Source organism: Diabrotica undecimpunctata, chromosome 7 (assembly GCF_040954645.1).
Source record: "Diabrotica undecimpunctata isolate CICGRU chromosome 7, icDiaUnde3, whole genome shotgun sequence".
NCBI lineage: Eukaryota > Metazoa > Arthropoda > Insecta > Coleoptera > Chrysomelidae > Diabrotica > Diabrotica undecimpunctata.
Genome location: NC_092809.1, coordinates 27,937,649 through 27,947,796, shown reverse-complemented (window position 1 = coordinate 27,947,796; position 10,148 = coordinate 27,937,649). Strand labels below are relative to the sequence as shown.

The 10,148-nt window shown below is 32.8% G+C and overlaps 1 protein-coding gene across 1 annotated transcript in view; it reads left to right on the top strand.

Annotated features, from left to right (window-relative positions):
* Positions 1–10,148, top strand: part of r (carbamoyl-phosphate synthetase 2, aspartate transcarbamylase, and dihydroorotase rudimentary) — a 106,722-nt gene that overhangs the window by 67,883 nt on the left and 28,691 nt on the right. The gene's annotated exons all lie outside the window — the stretch shown is intronic.

Here is a 10,148-nt window from a genome sequence, read left to right as displayed (position 1 = left end):
AAAATGTTTTTTTTATTTATTTTCCAAGTAAAGATTTGCAATCTGCCCTTTTTGGACAATAATCAAATTGATAATTCAATCAGAGAAATTAACATGAGCGAAGATTAGCTCCTAGTACTGGTACCTTCCTATAGTTTATTTTTATGAACGAGAGAGTAATTAGCATAATTTTAACTGGTACCTCCGACCACTCCATGGGCGTGCTCAAGATTAATTGAAAAATTACTTTGAATAATTGTAAAAAATAAATGAATTATTTCAGTGTTGTAAAGTGTTATGTGTATGTAAAAAAAGTGACCTCTTTTATCACACACTATATTAGAACTGACTGGCCTACATTAAAAAGGGTTTTAAAAAATTCACATTTTTTTTAATTTTTAAAAATTACAAAAGAGAAAAAGAGTTTTTAAAACCGTCTAAAATGTTAAATAGATGAATAAAAATATTAATATAAAACTTACAGCTACTTGTTACAAATCCAAATCATATTCAGAAGATGAACTTTCAGAACCAAGATTTATAATAACTGGCTCGATCATTTTATCAGTAATATTGTCCAGCTTCCACATTTTTTCCTCTTCTTTAATAGTGTGATTTACTGCATTTTCCCAGTTTTCAGGTTTTACATTATTTACGGCGTCCAAAAACAACTGTTTAACATCATGAATTTTAAAAGTGGTATTTTTTCTTGAAACTTCACTCTTTATCTGTGCCCATACCAGTTCAATCGGGTTTAATTCACAATGATATGGTGGGGATCTAAGTACTGTCATTCCACGATTTTTGGCAATTTCATCAATTTCGTATTTTTTTAATTTTTCTTTATGAAGGGCACACAACGAATAAAGTTCCTTTCTTATAGATCCGGGATGGTACGTAATATTTTTTGAACTCAGCCAATTCTGCAAGTCTTTTTTTAACCACTTGGTTGTGGGCAGTCCTTCTATAAGTCTGGAGTGATAACTTGCATTATCCATTACTATTACATAGTTCTTATGAAGAAGATCTATCATTTGTTCGAACCATTCTTGAAAGACATCAGCGTTCATGTCTTCATGGTAGTCACCGGTACGAGTTGATTCAAAAGTTAATAAACCACCTTCAACAAAACCGTCTGAACTGCCAATGTGTACTATTATCAGCCTGCGTCCCTTTCCTGATGGTGGGTTTAAACCAGTAGATAAGTTATTTACAAAAGCGTGCCTTTGACTTGTAACGGTTTCATCCTGCCAAAATTTATTTGGTGTATGATCCTCGTTGATCCATGTTTCATCAAGATTAAATATTTTTCTTTTTTGGTTTCTCATTTCCTTTATGGTTCTTAGAAAATGTCTTCTCCATATGACAATATCGCTTCTTTCTAATAAAATAGACTTTCTGGGATTCTTTTTCCAGCGGAAGCCTATTTCTTTTAAAAGTTTCCATAACGTACTTCGACTCATTTCTGGGTAATCCTTATCATCTCGAACTGAGACAAGAACTTTATCCAATGTTGGAAATTCTTGTCTAAAGAAGAATTCATGCACTTTCCGTCGAAGTCCTTCTTTAAAATGATATGAGAAAATCCTCCAGGGAAACCAAAATGAAATTTTGGTTTCCCTGGAGCATTACGTGGCATTTGAAAACTACCACATTTCTCTTCTTTAATAACTCTGTAAATCGTAGATTTCCCAACACCAAGTGTACTGCTAACTAACTCAACGGTCTCATCAACACTTTCACATAAACGTTTGTCTGTAAATGATTTAAAACAATTAAATATTAATGTTTTTTCATTAACTGTTATGAGGACCAATTTTTCGGCGTTTACACGGCACTTCCAAATTTTCCATAACACTAGTATACACAATAAACTGCACCTTGCAACTGAAGTACCTACTTTTAGTGAACTGTTAAGAATTTTGAATACGCCACTTGGACCTTCCTATATACAAAATGGAAAAACCCACTATCACATTTTCTGTGGAATAAGTTTAGAAGGTAATTATCTAGTCAATTACTGTCCTAGATTCCTGGAATTAAAGAATTAAATGTTTGATTGTTGAAACCCTTACTTCGTGGAATGCACTCATTTCAGATAAAATAAAACGTTTTATTTTATCTAAAGAATTAAACTTTATTTTGCAAATAGGCAAAGAATTAAACTTTATTTTGCAAATAGATAAAATAAAACGTTTTATTTTATCTAAAGAATTAAACTTTATTTTGCAAATAGGTAGGTACTTATTAAACTTTTATTGGTTATATATAACCAATAAAATAAACATCTTACATTTCTTGCAAATTCATTAGTACCTGTTAACCTCCATCACTCCGACACTGGCAACCTTATTTAGGGATTAGTAAACCTCACAACTATTGTATTCTATTCTGCTCCAACCTTTATACCTGGTGGTCATACTCAATTTAAAATTGTTTTCCTATATACTTCTGTAAACTTGTTGACAAATATCTGTTTTTCATTGAGTTACCCGTATCAACAGTTTAGGGATTTGCATACATAATTTATTGTTTTATTACTCTCTCATACATAAAAATACACTATAATTAAATTTAACTAAAATTAATATTTAAAAAATGTTCTTATATTCTAAACAATTTACTTATTAAATCTATCTGGTAAGTCAAAGGGTTTGTGCCTCTTAAGTCTTCTCACTTCCTTGCAACTTTTAACCTTTTAAATGCCTACCATAGCACTTTTTTATTTCTTCGCGCATAACACTCACTGAAAGATCACGATGTCTGACTTCATTATGGACGTAGTATGGTGCATTAACAATCTGCCTCTAAGGTCTAAGGACCTTAGATTGGAACGTCTGCAGGATTTCAATATTCGATTCACTTGCACAGCCCCACAGTTGCTTGCCATAGGTCCAGATTGGTTTTAAAATTATTTTATACCAAGTATTTATATGTATATATATATATATATATATATATATATATATATATATATATATATATGTTTTGGATGGGTCGGAGTCAATAAAAGAGGCTATTGGTTAACTATTTATTATCTCGAGCTTTCAATTGTGTTTCCAATTATTATCAAGAGCTGCTAAAAAAGACAAAATATCTTACAAAGTTGAACTAGAAAGAAAAAAATTTTTTGTTAACTCACCAAATAAAATTAGTTTGGTTAATAAAAATGCTGCTAATACATCTCAAAAAGAATTAATACAAAAATGTCCTTAATTAATAAATGTTTCTCTGAAATTTTAATATAATTTTGAAAACATTTTCTTAACACAAAATTCAATTGTTTTTTGGCCATATTTTGCCGTTTTTTGGCCAACATATAGTCTATGGCCACAGAATACTCCATCCCAACCTATGGCCAAGACGTGATCTTTAGGATCGCAGCTGTAGAAAATCGTATGGCTTCTTTTTTTCCATTACATTGTTTCCAACCCACCTCATTTCTTGTATGGCAGTTATGTCTATTTTGTATCTGTCTAGTTCATTTAGGAGATTTTGGAGAGCTCCCAATCTATATAAGGTTCGAATATTCCATGTCGCAACCCTCAAACGTGGGCAACTAACTTTATTTTTACCCCAAAAACTCTAAACTCCAAAAAACTTAATTACAAGAATCACAAATTTTAATTATATTAATAATTATCGCTTACAAAACAATTCTCTAATACTAATCTTCAAATGCGCTGCGGAGGCTTATATAATGACAACAAAAAATGTCAAAAATTAAAATAGCTCGGAGGGACGGCGGCCGAATTCACGCGGTAATACGAAATTCCAGAAGATTACCGATAAAGAGGTGAATTCGGCTTTTTAAGTTATTCTACGCCAGGACCGCAATTAGGGGTTGTGACTCACAACACTATATTTGTCTTAAAATCATCCACTATTAGGAATCTTGAAGTTTGTACTGGGGGTTTCTATATTTTTACCTGTTTCTCATCATATCGGGAATATCTTGGTTTATAGCTAAGACATATTTTGTTTTATAAGTAATATAAAAATAAGCTCACGATATATCCTAAAGATCATTCAGGTGTAACCCTACCACGGTACATTCCGAAGAAAAATATATCCGGTCAAAATATTCTATTACTATCCGGTGCAATCAAGAATTTGAAATCCGGAAAGGTGTCCGCCAAGGCTGCATACTCTCTTCGATGCTTTTTAATTTATATGTTGAAAATATATTTGCGGAAGCATTAGAAGATACGGAATTAGGCATTAAGGTGAACGGCATACCAATTAGCAACCTACGCTATGCGGACGACACAGTGATTATAACTGATAATTTGGAAGATCAGCAGTTATTACTTGATAGGGTGAATAGCATAGGTAAAAAATATGGCCTCAAAATCAACATTTTGAAAACGAAATATATGGTCATTAGCAGAAACCCTCCAGAAAACCCGATAATATGCATAGGTGACGATCGCATAAAACGCGTGAAAACTTTTAAATACCTTGGCACCACAATCAATGACCAATCGGATCCACAACAAGAGATAAAAACCCGAATACAAATGGCAAGGCAAGCTTTTGTGAAATTCAGACCGCTCCTATGTAATCAAAACCTAAATTTCGAAATACGCTACAGAATGGTCAAGTGCTACATATGGTCCATCTTGCTTTATGGCATGGAAACGTGGACTTTGAAAAAAACATCTATCAACAAACTTGAAGCATTTGAAATGTGGTCATTAAGAAGAATGATGCGCATACCTTGGGTGGATAGAGTTCGAAACGATGACGTCCTTAAGAGAGCCGGCGTGGAAAGAGAACTCTTTAAATTAATTAAAAAACGCAAGATTGGTTACCTTGGGCACATACTGAGAGGAGCAAAATATGAAATACCACAGTTACTCCTACAAGGGAAGATCGAAGGTAGGAGAGGAGCCGGCCGCAAACAATTATCCTGGTTAAGGAATATTAAAGAATGGACAGGAATACACAATACAGGCGAGCTGTGTCACGCCGCCAAGAACAGAATTCTAGTAATGAGATAGTCGCCTACGCACTTTGGTGTATGGCATGTTAAGAAGAAGAAGAAGCAATCAAGAAAACTCCTGACCACTTCTGAATAATAGGTTGCGATTTCAAAGCCAAAATAGTCACTTAAGAAGACTATCCAAAACAGTATTGGGAAATGTTGGAAGAAAAGAACGAAATGATAGAGGTCAACAACTTTAACTTTCCTTTTTGAAAACAAACTCTTTCAAATGAGCAGCTTCTTCAAAAAGAAAAAACACAGATAAATAAAACACAAACAACGAAATCGAATATTTCTTAATAATCTGAAAAGAATTACTTAAAGACGTAAATCTGTTAAACCAGCTTAGTACAAGTACTGAACATAGGTTCTTAAGAGCGAAAATATTACCTGGTAATATTGGTATTACCCATCAGCGCACATACATACACTGGCTAATATAATACCAATCAAGGACAGAATCCTAACCCTCAGCAGGAGGTATGTCCTTAGAACCATTGCCGGCTCAAACAACAGAGCCAAACGAATATTAAAGACTCCATGCAATCGCCGAGGGCAAACACTCACCAGGCTTCCTCTAAGAAAAGTTCCGTTCCCTCCAGCCAAACTTCTACATAACACTGGACAAGAACTCCCTGATGAGTATTTTGAAATTCTTGAATCGACCCCCATCAAATATCGCAGTTAACACTGCACACCAAAAACGCTGATCAAGAGCCGTTCCATTGTATTGCTGGTAACCCCTGAAAGTACCTCCTTGGTATGCTTGGCAAAGTTCACCCAAATTCCTCTTGTACGCTTCAGAAACATCGCCCACACAGGTCCGCCACCTTCTGACCCCCTGCTCCTTAGTAGTCCACTACTTCTCGACTCGAACGCCACTCAACACGTTTCTCTCCCCGCCACTACTCCTAAAAAAAGAGGAGTACCCCTTCCTTGAAGATAAGCTTAAGCAAGGTTAAAACTCAGGATCCATCCAAAAAAGCAATCAAGGAAAATAAAGACATGAAATTTTTGGAGGAAGAATACAAAAAAGAAGCATACAAAAGGGAAAAGTAGAAATTAACAAACTAATAAACAGAACCGGGGACGAACAATGTTGAAATATTAACAATAATTAAAGAGTTGTACACAGCGCTATACAGATCAAGAGAAAAAGATACCAATAATCATCCTGTAGTTACAGTATAAACAGGAGTATTAAACCAAGGATCAGATCTAATGCCCGATATAACAAACTCAAACATCAAAGAGGCCCTGAAGAAAATGAAAAATAATCAAATCACCGGCGAAGATAAAATAGTACAAGAAGAAATGAAAAATTGGAGGAAATAGATTACTTGAAAAATTTAAACCTCTTTTCAATACCGGCCTTCACAACGCCCATATTCCAAGAGACCGGAAGAACGATACACTAATAAAAAAATTACCGACCGATTAGCCTTCTGTCACTTATACCATTTGCTTACGCTAATAATAGTTACAAGAATGGAAAGGAAACTGGGGACCTATCAACCAAGAGAACAGGCAGATTTCCGAAAAAGTTACGGAAATAATGTCCTTCTACAAATCATAAAAACTCTAATAGGGAAAGTAGTGGAATACACTAAACCTCTAGTGCTAATATTCATCTATTTTCACAAGGCCTTTAGCATAGTTGAGCTAAGCAAAATACAACAGGCGCTTAAAGAATGCTGCAAATAAAACTGACGGAAATTTCTCGAAATTGTTTTTCCTGTCGATTGGTAAAACATTTTTCAATAGCACTTTAAAGAATAGAATAGAATATTCTTTATTAATCCCATCAGATCACATTGTGATATAGGACAAGTCATATAGTACATAAAGCATGATCAACCAGTTGTATAGGACAATTACATAAAACAAAATCAATAAAACATAGATTAATATAAAAAAAAAGCATGCGATATAGAGCGTCTCTGAAACCGTCGATCCTCATTCCCTGTAGTCTTTTATTAAGCCAGAATAATCATTTAGGTTGTAAACGCATAATTGGATCAAGCATGCTTTTAATTTATTTTTGAATTTTTGAATATTATTTTCATTTCTTATATTAAGTGGCAAACAATTGTAAAATTTAGATTCTGCAAAATCAGGGCTAGTTTCAAAGAGAGTTGTGGAGTGTTTACACACGCTTATCAACCTCCCGTGTCTTGTCGGGTAATTATGAAAGTCAGAGTTGAGGGTAAAATTTTGAAATTTAGTTTTGACGTGAATAATACACTTATAAATATATAAAGCATGAAAAGTCAACAGTCTATGTTCAATAAAATATTTACTACATGATTGTCTATTATCAATATTGAATATCAATCTAAGAATTCTCTTTTGAGTTATAAAAACTCTAGAAGAGTTTCTAGAGTTTCCCCGCAAGACAACATTATAGGCCATATATGAATAAACCAATGCATAATACACACTTATCAATTGATTGGTGTTAAATAGAGTTTTCAACTGAAGGATCGCATAGTAACCCTTATTCATTGTTTTGCAGACTTTAGTGACATTTTCATCCCATGTCATATTACTTTCTAGAATGCTACCAAGAAATAGTGTTGTATCACTAAAGGGTATTTCCTCAGAACTAACTGTGATTTTATAACCATGGGATGGCTTACAGCGTGAGTAGAACTGCATACAAATAGTTTTCTTTGCATTTACCATTAAAGAGTTTCTTTTACACCAGGTTGTAAATTCCTGTGCTACTAAGTTCATTTTTGAAATGAGTTCGACTTCAGTTGACTCGTCAACTACAATTGTTGAATCATCTGCATAAAGAACTGTATGGTCTGCAGTTAAAAAATTTATCAAATCATTGACATATAAAAGAAATATCAATGATCCCAATACGGAGCCTTGCGGTACACCTTGATCAAGATTAAAAACAGATGACTTCTTATTACCGACTTTAACTAGGAATTTACGATGTTGTAAGTATGACCTTAACCAGTTCAAGAAATGACCCCGAAAACCAAGGGCTTCTAATTTATGCAGTATAATTTCAATGTCAATGGAGTCAAAAGCCTTAGTTAAGTCAAAAAAGAGTGCGCCCACATACCTTTTTCGATCCAAAGCAGCGTGGATATAATTAAATAATGAAATAGAAGCACTCTGTAGATTTATTAGGAAGAAACCCATGCTGGCATTTATTTAAGATATCATATTTATTCAGAAAATTTAACATTTTACTGTAAATACACTTTTCGATAATCTTTCTCGATAATCTCACTTGTTACGGTGATTGGCCTGTAATTATCAACCAAACATGGATCTCCCTTTTTGAAAATTGGACTAACTACTCCCGTTTTAAGGTCACTTGGAAACTTGCCATCCTTGACAGATAGGTTGATGATGTGAGACAGAACAGGAGATATATATGAAGAAATGTATTTAATTATTTTAGTGGGGATTTGATCAATACCTACTGAGCTGGTATAGTTTAAGGAAGATATAGCATTCTCAATATCAAATGGTGAGACCTCAGAAAAAAAGAATGTGTTGTTAATTGTCATAGTTGTGAAATCGTTAAAGGTATAGTTATTGAAATGTTTTAATAATGTGCGTTTGACTGATGTACAAAAATACTCACCAAATGTGTTTGCTATGTGTTCTGGATGTATCAATAATTTATTATTGTCAGTAATTCTCCACTCAAAATTGTTTTTATTTTTACCAGTTTGACGATTCACAGTTTTCCATATCTCCTTCATTATTTTATTATTATTTTGATTATGTAGATAACTTTGATATGAGGCTTTTTTTATATCCTTTACCTTATGGATAAAGTTGGCTTTTTGTATTTTATAGTTATACATTAAATCGGGATTACCACTAACATTTGCTAGCCAAAATAAATCTTTCAGCTTTTTACTAAGCTGAAGAATTTCAGTATTGATCCATTTTCTGTTGGTATTAGTAGTTATGCGTTTTGATATTAAAGGACATGCTGTATCAATATGATAGGAGACATAAAAAAGCTCTATATGCATCATCTACATCATTTGAATATGTATAAACATTTTCGAAATTCTCAGAATCAAGACTCAACAAAAGATTAGACAAACAATTCTGTGATAGGTTTCTATAGGTAGCTATCTGGGATGTAGCAGTATTGTTACTCTCAGATATGTTTAAACTAAAAAAATTACACCGTTTTTGTTTGTAAATGTTCTAGTTGGTTCAATATTTTTACAGTTCAAGTTACAAGTCCAAAACTAATCATGAAATCCATCAATATAGATTTTTCCCTTGACTCTTTAAGATAATCGATGTTAAGATCACCACAAAGAATAACACAATCATATTTAACGTAACAAATATTAAATACATGATATAATTTATGTATAAAAATATCAATATCCGCATTATGATTTATAAAGTTAATGATTATAAATTTCTAAAACCTTCGCAAAAATGTACTAATAATGTTCTTGTCTTTATCACTATCGATTGTTTTTTTTTCAATAACACTTTTTAACATAATAAAATTTTAAGCAATAACAACTTTTTAATATTTTTAACTAAAACACGGCTACATACACTACGTTAGACTTAATATACAGGGTGTTTCAAGGTGTTTTTAACAACCTATAATTCAGAAAGTAATGAATATTTTTATTTGAAAATTGGGAAATGTCAACTACAATTCTATTAACTGATGTATACATGAGATCTGTGACATCATCACTGGCTCTGTGACGTAATTACAATAGAAAAAATTGAATGGATCATGCGGTTGTCAAACAAGGCTTTTTTATCCCAAATTCATCAGTGTGCCACAATAAGAGTATTAATGTTAATAAATACGCCAAATTTTCAATTTAGTGACGTATTTATCATCTCCAAGTTAACATGAAACTAGCTAATTTTTATAATTTTTACAAATTCTCAAGAAAAGCAAGTTCCTTCAGGATTTATTTAAATCGTTTTTTGACCACTACAAATAGTCATTTCTGGTTGTTCACTCATTGTGATTTTAAAACACAATTTTGAAATATTGTAAGTTCATACAACAGGAAAAATGCCTTTCCTATTCACACCTAATGAATACATACCTGGATATGCTGTTGATTTATGGTAAATGTAGAAAAAATGTTCGAAATGCTCAAGCCTTATAAACTTTCCTGAAAGAAGAACACCACCTTATGTAACTTTTGCTATG